Source organism: Schistocerca cancellata, chromosome 1 (assembly GCF_023864275.1).
Source record: "Schistocerca cancellata isolate TAMUIC-IGC-003103 chromosome 1, iqSchCanc2.1, whole genome shotgun sequence".
Classification (NCBI taxonomy): Eukaryota; Metazoa; Arthropoda; class Insecta; order Orthoptera; family Acrididae; genus Schistocerca; species Schistocerca cancellata.
Window position 1 is genome coordinate 482,179,744 of NC_064626.1, and position 16,150 is coordinate 482,195,893.

At 40.7% G+C, this 16,150-nt stretch overlaps 1 non-coding gene across 1 annotated transcript; it reads left to right on the top strand.

Annotated features, from left to right (window-relative positions):
- The first annotated feature begins 11,623 nt into the window (after positions 1 to 11,623).
- On the top strand, positions 11,624 to 11,695 carry Trnap-agg (transfer RNA proline (anticodon AGG)). The gene has a single exon. It is a non-coding gene; the product is annotated as a tRNA-Pro (tRNA).
- Positions 11,696 to 16,150: the final 4,455 nt, after the last annotated feature.

Here is a 16,150-nt window from a genome sequence, read left to right on the forward strand (position 1 = left end):
ACAGTCACACAACTACTATCGCTAGCGACATATAAACTGAGTCATTCCCTGACTTACTTATAATTATTCATAATCACCTTGTGGTGTTGCCGTTCTTCTTATATCCTTGCCTGCTATGAAAATACGACGAGGAATTCCGCCTTATGCAAGACACCTTTTCAGTTTCATTTTACGCAGAAGTTCTCGTTATAGCTTAATTGGCGAAAAAATGGATGTATGCACTAGTTTACATACCTTACATGCAGCTGTTGGATATTTATGTCTGTAGCTAGTATGCCACACAATCTACAACTTGTCATCTGCAAACAGCAAACCGTAATTTTTATTTTTCTGTTTATTATTATATATTTACGAACGTAAATGAGTATATATCACATTTTTTGTGTGTAACTTACGGCTTTAATGTTACAGTGTTTTCGCATATGTTTTGGCGAGGTGAATAGGGCTGATTTCAGTAACTTGCGGTCGTTTGACAAACGCACTTTCAACGAATTTTCAAACGAGGGCAGAGTGTCCGCCGGCATGTTGTTGTAGCTGTGTAATATTCGTTTGAAGTGTATATGGCGTTTCTTGTATTTGGTTTGATTGACAGCAGTTGCAAGTAAGTTAGTGTATACCGGACTGGCTGTATTTGTCAGTTTTGGTGATATTGCTTCCAAATCTGCTTTGTATTGTGTTGGTGGTTCTGTATGCTACGTTGAGTCCTTTTTCTTTAGTATATTACCCACCCTGTGTGTAACTTTGCTGTTGTAAGTCGTTATGCGCCATTTGTTGCTTTTTGTTTGTGTGTTTCATGATTATGTGTTGCTTGTTTTCTGTGGTTGATTTTATCTACTTTTGGCCACCATATCCATTCTCCTGTGCAATTTGCTTTATTGTGTTCAGTTCTTGCGTGTAATCATGTTTGTTAATGGGTGTTTTGTTCAGTCTGTGTAGTAAATATCTGAAGCTGGGTTCTTTGTGAGTTGTGGGGTGATTGGATTGGTTATGAATAATTGTGCTGGTGATTGTGGGTTTCCTGTAGATTGTGAATTCATGTTTGTTGTTTCTCTTGTGTTTGGTGACATCTAAGAAATTAAGTTTTCCATATGTTTGTGTTTCACTGGTGAACCGTATTCGTGGGTCGATGGAGTTTATGTTGTCATGAAGTTCTTTCATGCGAGGCTGTGGTTCATCTATTAAGCAAACTATATCATCTACATATCTGTACTGTTTTGGTATTAATATTTTATCAAAGACTTGTTTTTCTATCCCACTGAGGAAATGTCAGCTAGGTGGTGATCTCTTGGGTAGTCCATCGTGTTGACAGTGAAATTTTGTTGTGATGAGCTGAGTATGGTTGATATGTTTTGTATGTTTATTGTGGGTATGTTTCCTTGTAGCTGGAGGTTTCTTTCTATGATGTTGATGGTTTCTTCTGTTGGGATCTGTGTGTACATGGATACATCAAATGAAATTAATGTTTCTGTGTCTGGTATGTTTTCATTCCTTATTTCTTCTATCGCTTGATTTCTTTAGACTTCTGTTTGCAGTGTATTTGTATATTGTATAGTGTGTGTGTGTGTGTTTGGATAAGTAGTACGTTGGTGCTTTGGTAAAGTTTATCAATGGACATGTAGGTATTCCAGGTTTGTGAACTTTGGGAAATGATTGAAGTTAGGGGCCTTGGGCTTTTTCTGTATAATTGTTTTAATCTCTGTTTCTGAAAAAAAATTATATGTTTTTCAGAGTTTTCTGTAAGTTAATTTGGAATCGGTTTGTTGGATCACTTCTTAATTCTGTGATGTTGTTGCATTGTATGAATTCTAATATTTTGTCAATGTATTCCTGTTTGTTTATGTCGAATTTACCTTGTCGGATTTTTTGATAATGGCATTTGCTTGTGTTGAATTGTTCTGTAGTTGTGTGTAGGTTTATTTCGTCAGCAGTCCTTGTGTTTTATATTATGGTGGTTTTGTTCTCTTTAATTATGTTTCTTATTTCCTCAGCAACTAGTTTCTCTTGTTAGATTTGCATTGAATTCAGATGTGTTTAGTTTTTCTTTTTGCTTTATGATGTGTTCGGTTTCTGTTATGATATTTTCTATTGTCCTGTGTAACACCATTGTATTTATGTTATGTTTGGGACCCTTTTCAAGTAGTCTGCTTTCTTGTTCAGATAATTTTATGTCTGCTAGATTAATCACTGTTTTGTGAAAAGTGTGTTTGTTGTATTGGTGATGGGACCGGTAGGTGTTTGTGTGGTTTATCATTCTGGCGAGTTTCTTTTGTTGGATTGTATGTCCCTTTCTATTATGGTATCTGTTTATGTTCTAACACTGTACATAAATTCAGCAGAAAATTGTGGATACTTAATGTGATTTGCTAGTTCCATATGCAATCTGTATAGTTCAATAGTCAGAACCTGTTTTTTGGAGCACAAAGACCAGATTTCTTGCTTATTCACACGGTTTCAACCTTACTTTTAGTCTGCTGTGCTGCAGATGACATGTTGTTTACAGTTATGGTTACATCGTTAGGAACTATTTTGTAACTCAGACATAGTGTGCTGAATTTTATGTTGAGTATGGTTTTTTGAAGTTTGATGGTTGTGTTCTGGAATTTGTTGAAGAGCTGCGAAGGAGATACCTGGCAATGCGTAGAAATGGTCATCTTGTGGTGTTGCAGTTCTTCTTATGTCCGTGCTTCCTATGAAATCAGGACGAGAAATTCCGCCTCACGCAGGACATCTTTTCAGTTTCGTTTTACCCAGACATGTTTCAGCTCTTTTTGTGCTATCTTCAGTGGATTATCTTATTTCCTTACTATAAAATTGTTGTTACATATTAACATTTAGAGAAACTTTTGGTACACAATAGTTACAATTGAGAATAAATAATTTTTGTAAAATATTATACATCATTTGTTTACAATTCACAGTTGAGATATGTATTAACGACCTGATGCGCTTTCCCTCACTGTTTGCATACAGAAAGGAAAGGAAGGAGATCATGGGAGGGTAGTAAGCCCAAATTTCATCGCCTCAGTAGGTTACGATCTTTATAATTTCTGAAAGATTATGGCGAAGGCTAAAACTTAGTATATATTTCCCCAAATTTATTCTCGACTTCTAGGCAAATTACAATTGAAGTTATGACAAACTACAATCAGTATTTGACATAAACGTTAATACTGCAAAAGCAGAATTTCATCCCTAGAAAAAATTCTCAGAAGCAGAGTAAATTTAAATGTATTTTTCCGTAATAACATTGCCGCACACTTTAACTATTATACATCACTTTAAGGCCATGAATTAACAATGCTTTCAATTTATTTTCAGCCTTCTAAACATGTGTCACATATCAATTTGTATTTCTGAATAGATGAATATCTCATTTTGTGATACGAAGACAAGCATTTCATGCAACAAATCCATTTCTCTGTTTGCGTTTTCCAGTCCGAATAGAATAAACTAAAATAACTGTTATAAATATGAAATAAAATGAACTTTCTGTAACGGTTGCAAATTTCGACCCAGTGGCGAAATCAAAAACTGCAAGAGGGACGTAATTACCAACCTCTAGCTTTGCTATAATGGCCGTAACAGTAACACACACCAAACTTTTTATTATAGCCGCTAGACACGCATTTGGGAGGACGACGGTTCAAACCCGCATCTGGCCATCCAGATTTAGGTTTCCCGTGATTTCCCTAAATCCATCCAGGCAAATGTTGGAATGTTTCCTTTGAAAGAGCACAGCCGATTTCCTTTCCCATCCTTGTCACAATCCGAGCTTGCGGTCCGTCTCTAATGACCTCGATGTCGACGAGACGTTAAACTCAATTTTCCTTCTTCCTGCCTTCTTTCCTTCCCATTAGCTATTAGACGCCACAACAACACAGCTGATAAAACTCAGTATTTGAACCCATATTAGTGTTCACACCACGAACAGCAGGCTGTCAATTCCAATGCTGGGCTACCTCATCTTAGCGTAAAAAGGAAATTCACCCACAGCACGGAAGGTCAACCTGCTGCACACAACACTCTTTCTCAACAAGATAATCAAATGAGGTGACGCATGAGCACGCAACTGAACATTAGTTACAAACAGTGGAAATTGAAAATTCTTTGGGGAACGAAAACAGGGGCAGGGGTGCAATTAGGGCCCTAACCTTACCTCATGAAATGTCCACCACCACACATAATAATTTGGCTTATTGACTGTACAGTAGATGCGGATGTAGATAATGTACCCGTGTTGTTAATCAAGTCTCGTAGGACTCCAAACGATAAAATGTTGAGGATTTCAATCGAAAAAATTATGCAACAGTTTTAACCAACTATATCTAAAGAAATAAGAAAGTTCAATTGTCGAGGGACAATTCTGAGATGTGTTCCGTCTTTTCCAAGCTGTAGTGACCTTGCACTGAAGAAAGATGCGCATACAGTGGAATCGCTTTCGAGATGGCAGCACATTCCTTTAATTCTAAAATTTTAGATGCCGAAACGGACCTCTTCAACCATACAATCCCTTCCCCTCTCCCTCCAGCCATAAAAATCACAAGTTTCGATTTTTGAAAACTTGTGATAAAACTAACAATGAGAAATCGTTCTTTTACAAAATACTGTTCTGAAATTCACGTTTTTCAAATATAATTTCTAACAATCAGGACATTAAAACCACGAGATTTAATACAAACGACAGGTGCTATCATGTCCCCAGTAGCACTGTCGCTTTGCCCCCTAGTTCTGCTCGACACATATTGCCACAAGTAACAAGATCTAGAAAGCATTGGCACAAGTCGGTAGTCATCGTGACCATGACGCCATCTTTTCAACTGCTGCCAGCAGCAACGTTCGGACAGTTGTACTGTAGCTGCCTAATAAAGTATTTACTGATGCATGACAATTGAAGATATTCCTGGCCCACCGGTGTCACGTACAAATCCGACTTCCCGAAGAATTAGGAAAAACAAAGCACGATGTGACATGTGACACGGTGTTAGATATTTACTAAATATTTTGTCATTTGTCTTCTGCTCAATGAGTTGTCTTACGGACGGAATGGTTTAAGTTCATATTTAGTACAACAAATAAGCAACAAATCTGAACACGCTCGTTTCTACAACATGAACGAAACTAAACTTATCGTGGTTATTACAGTAGATCACAGAGTTTGGTGGCAGTCTCAAACGAAGGACAGTTTACACGAAGGTTACCGATATGTACCGATCACGACTGAGGAATAAAGTTCAACTTTCATAGTTACGTTGCGATTTAACACATGAGTGCTATTTCTAATCTCCGGTGCCGACTTGTGGGACTTAGCTAAAAAAAGAAAATGAAATAAAAAATAATAATTTGCCGGGATGTGTCGGAACGCCGTTTCGGAGCGTTCCGGCCGAAATTAAGCCCTAGGACAGCAATCTTCAGCTCCTGCTTTGGCCAAATACATTTATGTTTCCTGTTGTTTCTCTAAATTGCTGAAGTCAAATGTCAGAGCGGTTTCCTTTCTTTTCCATATACGAGCTCTCGCTCTGTCTGTAATGAACTTGTCATCAGCGGCACGTTAAACACTTTCAGCAGGGCTTAACAACTGGCCGGTTTTGAGCGCGAGTACTCGCGTCTGCTCAGGCACGTGCTAGCGAGCAGGTGCAAGGTCGTGGAGTAGGGAGGGAAGGGAGGGAGGGGAAATGCGCGCGCACGTTTGAATAGGGCCACAGCGTGCCTATTGAATTCGCGCCGACTGTGTAACGTTTAAAGTACTACGATCAGCTATCACAGTCACTTGGCTGGTTAAGAATCATGTCAAGTCGTCGTTGTGTAACCCAAACCATGCTTTCGCATTTCAACCCCCATTGGGAGGAATGTATCTGTTTACAGAAAAAGATGGTGTTGCAGAATGTTTAGTATGTCACAAAACGCTGAATTATTTTAGGAAATTTAATTTGCAGCGACATTATATGTCGTACCACGCGAAATATTACGGAAGTGGAAAATGTGATGGACCAGATCGTGCACAGGAAGTTATTAAACTTAACAGGAAGCTATCCGAAGAAGATCTGAACGACGAAGAAAAATCAACTGAGGCAGCTCTCAGAGTGAGTTACAAAATTGCTTTGCTTTGAGCAAAATCCCTGCGCCCCTTCACTGATGGCGATTTAATAAAAGAATGTTTGGTAGTTGCAGCGGAACATTTGTGTCCATCTCAAGTTGAACAGTTCCGTATTGTGCCATTATCTAACATGACCATTATGCATCGCACACAGGACATGGCAGACGACGTCCAGAGCCAGCTTGCAAATATCTGTAAAGATTTTATAAAGTATTCTCTAGCTCTGCACGAAAGTGTTGATATCACTGGAATAGCGCAGCTTGCCATACTTATTAGAGGTGTTAATAGAGATCTTCAAGTGAGGGAGGAGCTCCTCGATGTAGTAGCCATGAAGAACACTACAACCGGAGGTGATATTTTAAGTAGTGTTGAAGAAAGTGTTGAAAATATAGGACTGTCGTAGAATTCTTTAGTTTCAGTGTCCACAGACGGTGCACCAGCGATGACAGGGAAAAAATCAAGTTTTGTTGCGCTGTTGAAGGATGTAACGGAACATATTAAAGGCTTTACTGTACCGAAGTATGCGATACCCTCCAAATTCAACCAGTTTAACGAGTATTTATGATTATAGAAAAGTTATTGTGTATGTTAACAATGACTGCGTAACATGTCTCCATAAACAGTCAACCCATTAAATTATACTGAATTACTAACCCACACAAAAGTTAATATCACTTGATCACTGATACAGCAAATGTCATCATGTAAAAACACTGAATTCATCTTAAATAATTAATATGAAGTACGAAAAATAGTGTACAACTTAGGTATTTTGGATCTCCTTAAATAAAAATCACCCAGTGAAACCTATTTGTTCACTAGGAGCGGTTTCACTTAGTATTCATGAAATCAATCCTGTTTTAGAGAAAAACCAATGTATTTCTTAATAATTCATGTTAATTACTTATTTATGCAAATTAGAGAAGTCAATTGACAAACTTCTAAAAAACGGACTTTTTGTAACAAAGAATTATTCTGTCAAGTCAACAGATCTGTCTGTCATTTTAATAACATGTTAAATTATGTCACTCGATGCAAATTAATAACTTTTCTGCACAAATTATGATAACAGATGTACATGTGACTTGTAAACTATATCTCTTTTTAGTAGTTCTTTGACAATGTTATAAATACGAGCAGCAAGAAGGGTCGAGAGGCAGTCGGAATGTCACTTGGGTACAGTGTGTTTGTGTGTTATTGTTTGAGATGGATAAACAATCCAAAGAACATGTAAAGGAAGTTGTGTTGTGTCATAGTCTTTGGTGGGCAGTGGAATTAAGATGGCCACCAGAGAAATAAATATTTGAAGTTTACATATTTGTTGGTTTCGTTCATTCTTTATCATCAAAAGCACATAAAAAACACGGGACCTCATGCTTTTAACCCTAGACAACCAGATTTTGAGCCAGCATCAACATCGAGACACAGCAACGATCCAGCAAGCAGCAGTGATTACTACAATGCATTTTAATGGCGCCAACCTAACATCAAGTGCTAACAAGCTCCGTAAATGGGAGTGAAATAGTGCGATTATAGCAATTAGCAATATCTACGACCAGGCGACCATTACAAAAGTGGGGGCTCGTCCGGGATCTTTAAGTGAATCGATGATAATAGTGCAGCGATAAATTTCGTAAGTGCTTAGCATTCCAAAAAAAAGTTTATTTGTGCAGTGTGGCAACAGTGAAAATATGTCAAAAAATAAATAAATAAATAAAGTGTGTTTGTGCGACTACCTAAAACCATCATCACACCGCTCGGAAGATTAACGTCTGGATTATGTCAACAGAAGTCATCAATCAAGACCTCAGCTTCAATAAAACCGAATAGAAGTGAAGAAACCAACAGGAACACCGATCACGACATCATAGCATAAAGCAAGGTATTTTGTTGTTGTTGTCATTTAAAATAATTAATAGTTAACATGTCTCTACCTGAGAGTGATGAGATCGTAGGAAATATAAAAATTGAACCAGGGGATGGTGAACAATTAAACTTAACAGAGTGGCTAGCAGGGTTTGCAACTCAAATAAGCTCGCAACTTAAACAATCCAGTGAAGAAATAAGTGTGAAACTGAAAGAAGTTCTCAATGAGAAGTGTGAGAAATTAAAACTACCCTCAGTAAGGACACTAGAGAACAGTTGATACACTTCAGAAAAGAATTTCAAGTTAAAGTTGAAAGTTTAAATGAAAACATACAAGCTAACACAGACAGCGTTGCTGTCATCTACAACAGAATAGATACTGAAGTTGAAAGATTAGATCATAGAATAGACAAAACTTCAGAAAACCTTAAACAAGAATACAACCTGTATACCACTAATGTAGATGCAAAAGTAGAAAATATACACACTAAATGTACACAATTGGAGGACGCATTGCTGTCCAAACAAACGATTTACAATCAAAATACAATGTATGGGCACATCCAAGTGAAATGCTTTCCTGGTGAAAATCTGCACCCTATTGACTTTATTCACCAATGTAAGGATATGTTTGTGATAGGAATGTCAGATAACATAAATATCAAGTTAGTAAAACGGTTTCTAGAAGGGGAGGCCCTATCCTGGGCAAATGAGAATAATGATTCTTGGAATACTTTTGAAGAGTTTGAAGCTAAATTTATTTGCAAATTTTGGTCACAATCCATACAAGCCAGATTAAAGTCAGAATTTCTAAATGGACCAGTGTATAGAGGGAAAGTAGGGGGAATGCAAAATTTTTGCAGAGATCAATTGAAAAAGCTTGCTCACTTGAATAACTCTTTTGATATTATGACACAAATTGATGTTTTAAAAAGAAGGTTACCAGAGAGACTGCAGTGGGAATTGGTCCATGGACCAGACGATTCAATGGAAGAGTTCCTGAAATTTGGAGATAGATTAGATAAGGCCTTGGAAAGAGAAAATAACCAAAGTTTTGGCTCTGGCAACAACCAGTATGGGGGGTGGAACAGGAATGTAAATAGAGATTATTATGGGAGGAGAGACTTTGAAAATTCTGGAAATAATGCTCCAAATAGGGGAGATAGGAGATATGAAAATGATTTCAGAAACAATACACAGGAGAACTGACCGTGCCGAATGAAATAAGGGGCGTTCACTGTGTGATCAACCAGGAAAACGTATGTGCAAAGAGTATCGCTCTAAAAAATGTGATGAGTGTTGTTGTTCGTACAACCAATTATATAAGGAAGAATGGGCTACAACAGAGACAATTTAAAAGCTTTCTTGAGGATGTAGGAAGCCAGTATGGTAGCCTGCCTTATTACAGCGAGGTCCGCTGGCTTAGTCGTGGCGAATTATTAAATCGATTTTTTTGCCTATTATATGAGATAAATGTGTTCATGGAAATAAATAACATGTGTGTTCCTGAATTGAAAGAGCCTTCATGGAAATGTGCTCTCGCGTTCTTAGTAGATTTAACTAGCCATCTGACTGCTTTGAACATTTCACTATGAGGTAAAGATCTGCTAATTACTCATTTCATAGACCGAATAGGAGCTTTTAAAATGAAATTGACACTTTGGGTGAGTCAGCTGGAAACAGGAAATCTAGTTCATTTTCCTAAATTATCCTCCATGCAAGATGTTCACAAAGACTGTGAACGTTATTCACATAGTTTGGTTGCCCTTAAGGAAGAATTTGATCAACGCTTTCAAGATCTGACAGCACTAGACAGTGATTTTGATCTGTTGTCCTCTCCATATTCAGCGAATATTGAAGAGACTCGTCCTGAGCTGCAACTAGAAATTATTGACAGAGAATACAGAGACAAATTTCAGATCAAGGAAAACATTTTGGAATTCTAAAGACACTTCCCTCAGGATAGATTTCCTCGTTTGCACAAACTGGCGGCTACAATAATATCAATGTTCGGTTCCACGTATGTTTGTGAACAACTGTTCTCTGCAATGAAATGTAACAAGATGCGCCTGAGAAACGCATTGTCTAATCGAAATTTAAACTGCACACTGCGCCTACAATGCACAAGAACAATTACTCCGAACATAGACGCAATTGTAAAGGGCAAAAAGTACAAGATAACCGAGAATCCCGCACTTCAGTGATACCTTATATTGTGTAACAGTTCACAAATTAATACGAATGTAGAGGCATACACTAAGCTAATAAAATTATGTGGCACGTGTACATTCTCCTTTATTTCTTTCGTTTGTCGCAGTAATAATTCGTGAGTGATATCCGTGCAAGTGGTCGCGGATTTACATTGACTGGCGGCAGCTGTTGTGTGCCCCACCTGACTCTCCCCACTCTCCGCTCTGGTCCCGGTAGTGGGGGTAGCGTGCTCGCGCTGCTCCGTGCTCGCACCTTGCTGCTCACAACTTGCTCTGCGAGCACGTATGTTGTGAAGCCCTACGGCCTACAGTATGCCGGCCGGCACGGTAGCTCAGCGTGTTCGGTCAGAGGGTTTAGCTACCTTCTGTAAAATAAAGAAAAATACTGTGTGAACGGATCAACAAAGAACGAGAATGAGTGTCATCGGACGTCCGCAACGAACAAAGTCAATGAACCATATAGAACAAAATGAGATTAAAAAAGAAAAAAAAAGCGGTTCTAAGCGCTACAGTCCGGAACCAGACGAACGCTAAGGTCGCAGGTTCGAATCCTGCCTCGGGCATGGATGTGTGTGATGTCCTTAGGTTACTTAGGTGTAAGTAGTTCTAAGTTCTAGGGGACTGATGACCTCAGAAGTTTAGTCCCATAGTGCTCAGAGCCATTTTTGGACTTACACTATCCTCCTCTCTTTCGAAGTGTCATACTCAAAACACCTTCTTCTTTGATATTTTCGGTGGCGGGAGATATGTGATCTGTTGATTTAAAACATGCGTGGACAGAAAACAGTCACTCATGGGCGATGAAGCAACTATCATTGCTGTCTGTCGTCTGTATATATGTGCGGCAAAATGGGCACTGTAACAACATTTGATTAGTCATTAACGTTGTCAGTTTACATAACGAACTAAGATTTTAGCTTTACGATTCTTTTATGTAAAAATACGACGATATATAATGTGTGTCACACACTGAACAACGTTTTAGAATGATCTGAATATGGCTCGGTAATGACCCGAAACCAGTAATCGGAAAAGAAATTTTCCGATGTTGGCGTAGAATTTTTATCCACACATGGCTTATAAAACAACTTTTCTGAGAACCTTCCAGAAAAAAAATAGTAGAGGAAGGTTAATGTGAAGCCTCCTGTTGGTCACGATGTAACTGTAGACAGTTTGTCTTGTAGAGAAGAAACAAAGATAGAGAAAAAAAAAATCCTCCACTACCTAGGTGCCATGTGTGTAGCAGCTTTGGGTACGACCTCTCGTAACATCTTGGATGTTGGCTGAATGTCAAGCGGTAGACACGCGGAGATCGTGAGGCATTCAAGGACGCGGCTGGCGGAGAAGTGGCACATCTCGTCGCGTGGCAACGCCCCGCTCCCCCTCCCTCCCGCTCTGAGGTGCCGCTTGACGCTTACGTACTTTCTCCTCTGACAGAGATAGTTATTCAGCTGGCTCGTTGGTCTAGGGGTATGATTCTCGCTTAGGGTGCGAGAGGTCCCGGGTTCAAATCCCGGACGAGCCCTACTTTTTTTTCCTTCCCTTCGTTCTGTAAGGCAGCCGCGAATATTCTTGGGTCCTGTTAACGCTATAAAAATATACCCACGGTAAATCATTCCTAAAGACTTCAACAATGTTCTTCTGAGTGTGACCACGTCAAAACTACCGGCGTTTCGACTAATATAGCATTTAACCTACAACGTGGTATAATTAGTCTGATGTAGCTGCCTGCGATTTTATCCGAAAATTTGGTAGTTACATAATGAAGCTTGCGCTTATACACTTACAGTTATCCCGTCCGCCAAGAGACAGAACGGGTAAAACATTATATTAATTGAGGATGACGAACTACAGATGAGATTTTAAATCGCCGGTTCACGTAGATAAATTTGCAGCCAGCCTTTCTTTAATTTGATACAATTTTTTGCAGCATTAATTAGTTTTTGATCAGTTCCGCTTCGAACGCCGATCGGGAAGTTTCTTGTTTATATCACTTGCCGCAGCGTCGCTTGTGTGGAGTTTTCTTCGTTAGTGCTGTTGTGTCCGCCAAGTGAGTCGTAGCGCCTCCGCTCCGCCTTTACTGCCTGTGTTCGCTTACTTTCAGCTGCGTCGCCCGCTCCGCTATGGCTACCATGGTTTCCACGTGTATTTCACGAAAAGGTACTGTGAACTTTATTTTCTATAAAACAACGTGACACGTGCAGCCCGGGTCTTTACAAATCGACGGTTGGCTTGTCGATACAATTCATGTGAACTCCGATCAGGTCCACACCGCTTATTTTGATGCAGACGAGTACGTGTTTTACGTGAAATTTATGGATCTCCTTCACGTTGAAAGATTACTGTCGCAACATGATTCTCAAGTCCCGTTCAAGCATCGTTATAATTCCGTTAGTATGGAGTCTCTCGCGGATGCTGAAATCGAATATACCAAGGTTAGAGTTTTGAACCTCCCGTCGAAAGTTGATGACAACTTTCTATAGGACATACTGACTCCTTATGGTAACGTGAAAAATATCGGTCGTGAACGCTGGTCTACTCAGCACAAATTACAGTGTTATAGTGGAATCGTTCCATGGAAATGCATGTCAAACACAATATTCCATCACATTTACAAGTGTGTGGTTACCGCGTTCGTGTCATGCATATTGGAGAAGAGGGAACCTGCTTCCTATGTAATGAAAGTGGACACGTCCGGTCTAATTGTCCGCGGAGGATTTTTGTATTAAAGCCTTCATTACTGCAGCGTCGTAAATTGACGGTTGCTGATCTTGTTCATTCGACTCCCACTGACGGCCCTACTTCTGCTTCGGATTTTAATGAACAGCCCATTCTGATAATCCTGTCAATGAATTTCCGCCTTTACCTTCGCGACAGGTTCAGAATCTTATTGACCCCAGGATAGAACCTATAACGGCGACTAACAAGCGACGTCGCACTCAGGATGGTTATGGTGAGGATTTGACTGTGCTTTCTGCGCAAACCTCCTCCGCATCAATTGTGTCCGCTGCTCCTCGATGCTACGATACCTCCCGTTCATGGTACGGTGAGTGACGAAGAAGCTATCTACAGAATCCATCCTGCTCGCGAAGTGGCTCTTCCTAAGTTGCCTGTGTGGTGAGGGAGCGGCGTCCTCCGCTTCGTCTTTGTGTCCTCCGTTACAGTCTGAGACAAGCAATGTCCTCCTTTTCCTTCGTCTTCTGCCGCCGACGGTTTCCTACGTTTGCCGACTACAGCAACTCCCGAGGAGAATAAAATTAGCGACCAAGTATCGCCTGTTGTATTGATAGTTGGTTCGAATGGCTCTGAGCACTATGGGACTCAACATCTTAGGTCATAAGTCCCCTAGAACTTAGAATTACTTAAACCTAACTAACCTAAGGACATCACACACACCCATGCCCGAGGCAGGATTCGAACCTGCGACCGTAGCAGCCCCGCGGTTCCGGACTGCAGCGCCAGAACCGCTAGACCACCGCGGCCGGCTGTATTGATAGTTCCACAGAATGATTCCGCCTTAGTGAACTGCATTACATGACCCTAGTTATGGGGGGGGGGGGAGGAGGAAGCTGTGCCTGTGACCCTTCCCACACTTCCGTCGGTCTGCAGAGGCCACCATCCAACGTAGCCGACAGAAACAGCATATACAACCTGACCGTGCCGTGACACGTAAGAAATCTACGAAGAAAGGTTGCCATGACGGGAGTTTTGATCTCCCGATGTGTGACTCCTCTGTGCATTCCGCAATGGACCTTGACTCTCAGATGTCTACCTAATCCTACTCGGAGGTTCCGTACATCCCTGTGCAGCTGTGATCAATGACCCAAGCCTACACGTTCCTTTCCTTAAACGTTAATCGTGTGGAATCAGAATTGTTGTTGGCTTCGCTCCATCAGTTCATTTATGATTAACGTGCGGACATAGCTTTCTTACACGTGGTGTTATTTAGTAATTTCTCCTTACCTGGCTTTCGTATGATCTTTCATGTAACACCCGAATTTTCTATGGGGACTGCCTTATTCTTCCGCGAAGGCATTCCTATTGCTGAGGTAGAAATGTTGGATTCTGGCAGGGACATAGGTTGTCAACTTTTTAATCTTACCTTGGTTCCTTTATATGCCCCTTCTGGCACTGGTCGCGCAGTGGACTGTTAGCGTTTTTATAAAGAGGATATTGTTTATCTGTTGCAAAAGTCCTCCGGGTACTCTGTTGGGTGGTGTTTTGAACTGTGTATTGCGTCCTGCAGATCAATCTCCTAATTTTAATTTCTCTCGTGAATTACATGAATTGGTCCGTTCCTTACGACTAAAAGACGTCTAGATACGTAAATACCCGACGTTAGTTAAATTTACCCACTTTAATGCGACTTCTGGTAGTACGTTAGATAGGTTTTACCTATCAGATTGCCTGAGTGATAGTATTCTTAATGTTGAAGTCGTCCCAGCTTCCTTTACGGATCATTGTGCTATGGACACGACTCTCAACCTTGAACGTCATCCAGTCAAATTGTTTCGCCCTCCGTAGATGTTAAACATCGCTCGCCTAGCTGCCCTCTCTCTCGATGAAGTGAGGCGAGTCGTGTGGGAGCGTATTCTACGGTTCACTGAGTAATACTCTTCCACCCTTGACTGGTGGACACAGTTGGCAAAACCGAGGCTCAGTCAGACTTTGATACTTTTATGTGCTGCCAAAGCGTGAGACTTTCAGAGAACTTATGAATATTACTGTTCCATCTTGCGTCAAGTTCATGCTGCTTCGGATCACGCCCCTCTGCGAATGTTAGGCGTGTAAAAGCAAAATTGTTGACCTTGACGAGGAGGCAGATGGAAGGTTTGAAAATCCGATTGAAGCCGCTTTCATTGGTGACAGAAGAACTGACTTCCTTGTATCATTTACTTCGGCATCAGACCCGTCGCCGACACGCTTGTATTCATTCTCTCACGACAAATGATGGACGTATCGTAACGGCGCATCTTACACCAGTACTATGTAGATATCTAAGACATCGATGAGTCCAGTGAAACATTTTACGACCCACTTGTCAGCATCTTAGATTCGACAATTACACCTGAACACAATGCAAAGCTCTTAGCTGCCTTTCAGCCTGAGGAAGTTTACAAACTTACTGTGGGATCGCCTTCTCAAAAGTCCCTGGGTCTAGATGGACTTCTCAAGGAATTTTACGTGCGCTTTTGGCCGTTGTTGTGTGCTACCTTTTCCTCCCTTTTGAATGAAGTGTTACTGGGTAGAGTAGTGCCGATCTCTTTCAAAGTGGGAAAAATTGTTTTATAAGCACTGGACCGGCTGCCCCTGACTCTCACTTACTTCGTTCAGCTTTGATTATAAGGCTGTAGCGAGGTCAGTTAACAGTAGGATATCGTCTCTGATGGAGACGGTTGTAGCAAAACATCAAAGCTGCGTACCTGGTCGTACCATTCTTACCCCTATAGTTGTGTCTTGACGTGGTTTCGATTGCTGCTGTAACGTCCGTTCTTCGTGCCCTTGCTTTTCTAGACTTCAATAACGCATTTGATTGTGTTAATAACAACTTTCTTCTTCGGATTCTGGAGGCAGTTGGTTTCACTGTCGACACACGGCGAGTTCTCTCAAATCTGTTTACGGGTATTTCGGCTTCGGTGGTTGTTAATGGCCAACTGAAGCCCCGAATAAATATCCAGAGGGGAGTGCCTCAAGGAAGCACGCTGTCAATGACTTTGTTTGGGTTGTCTCTGAAGCCCCTGCTTCGGATGCTAGAATCCCAGCTGACAAGTTGGACGCTTTCCGGCGGGACTATAGCTGTTCGTGCATACGCGGATGACGTGATGGTTCTGCTTCGCAATACTGCTGAGATACCTCGACTGAAGGCTGTAATCGATGATTTTTGTTGGAGTTCAGGTGCAAAACTTAATGTAGGTGAATGCAAGCTTCTTCCCTCACGAGGTTTTGATAACGCGATTGTTCCATGGGCTACTGCGGTGCA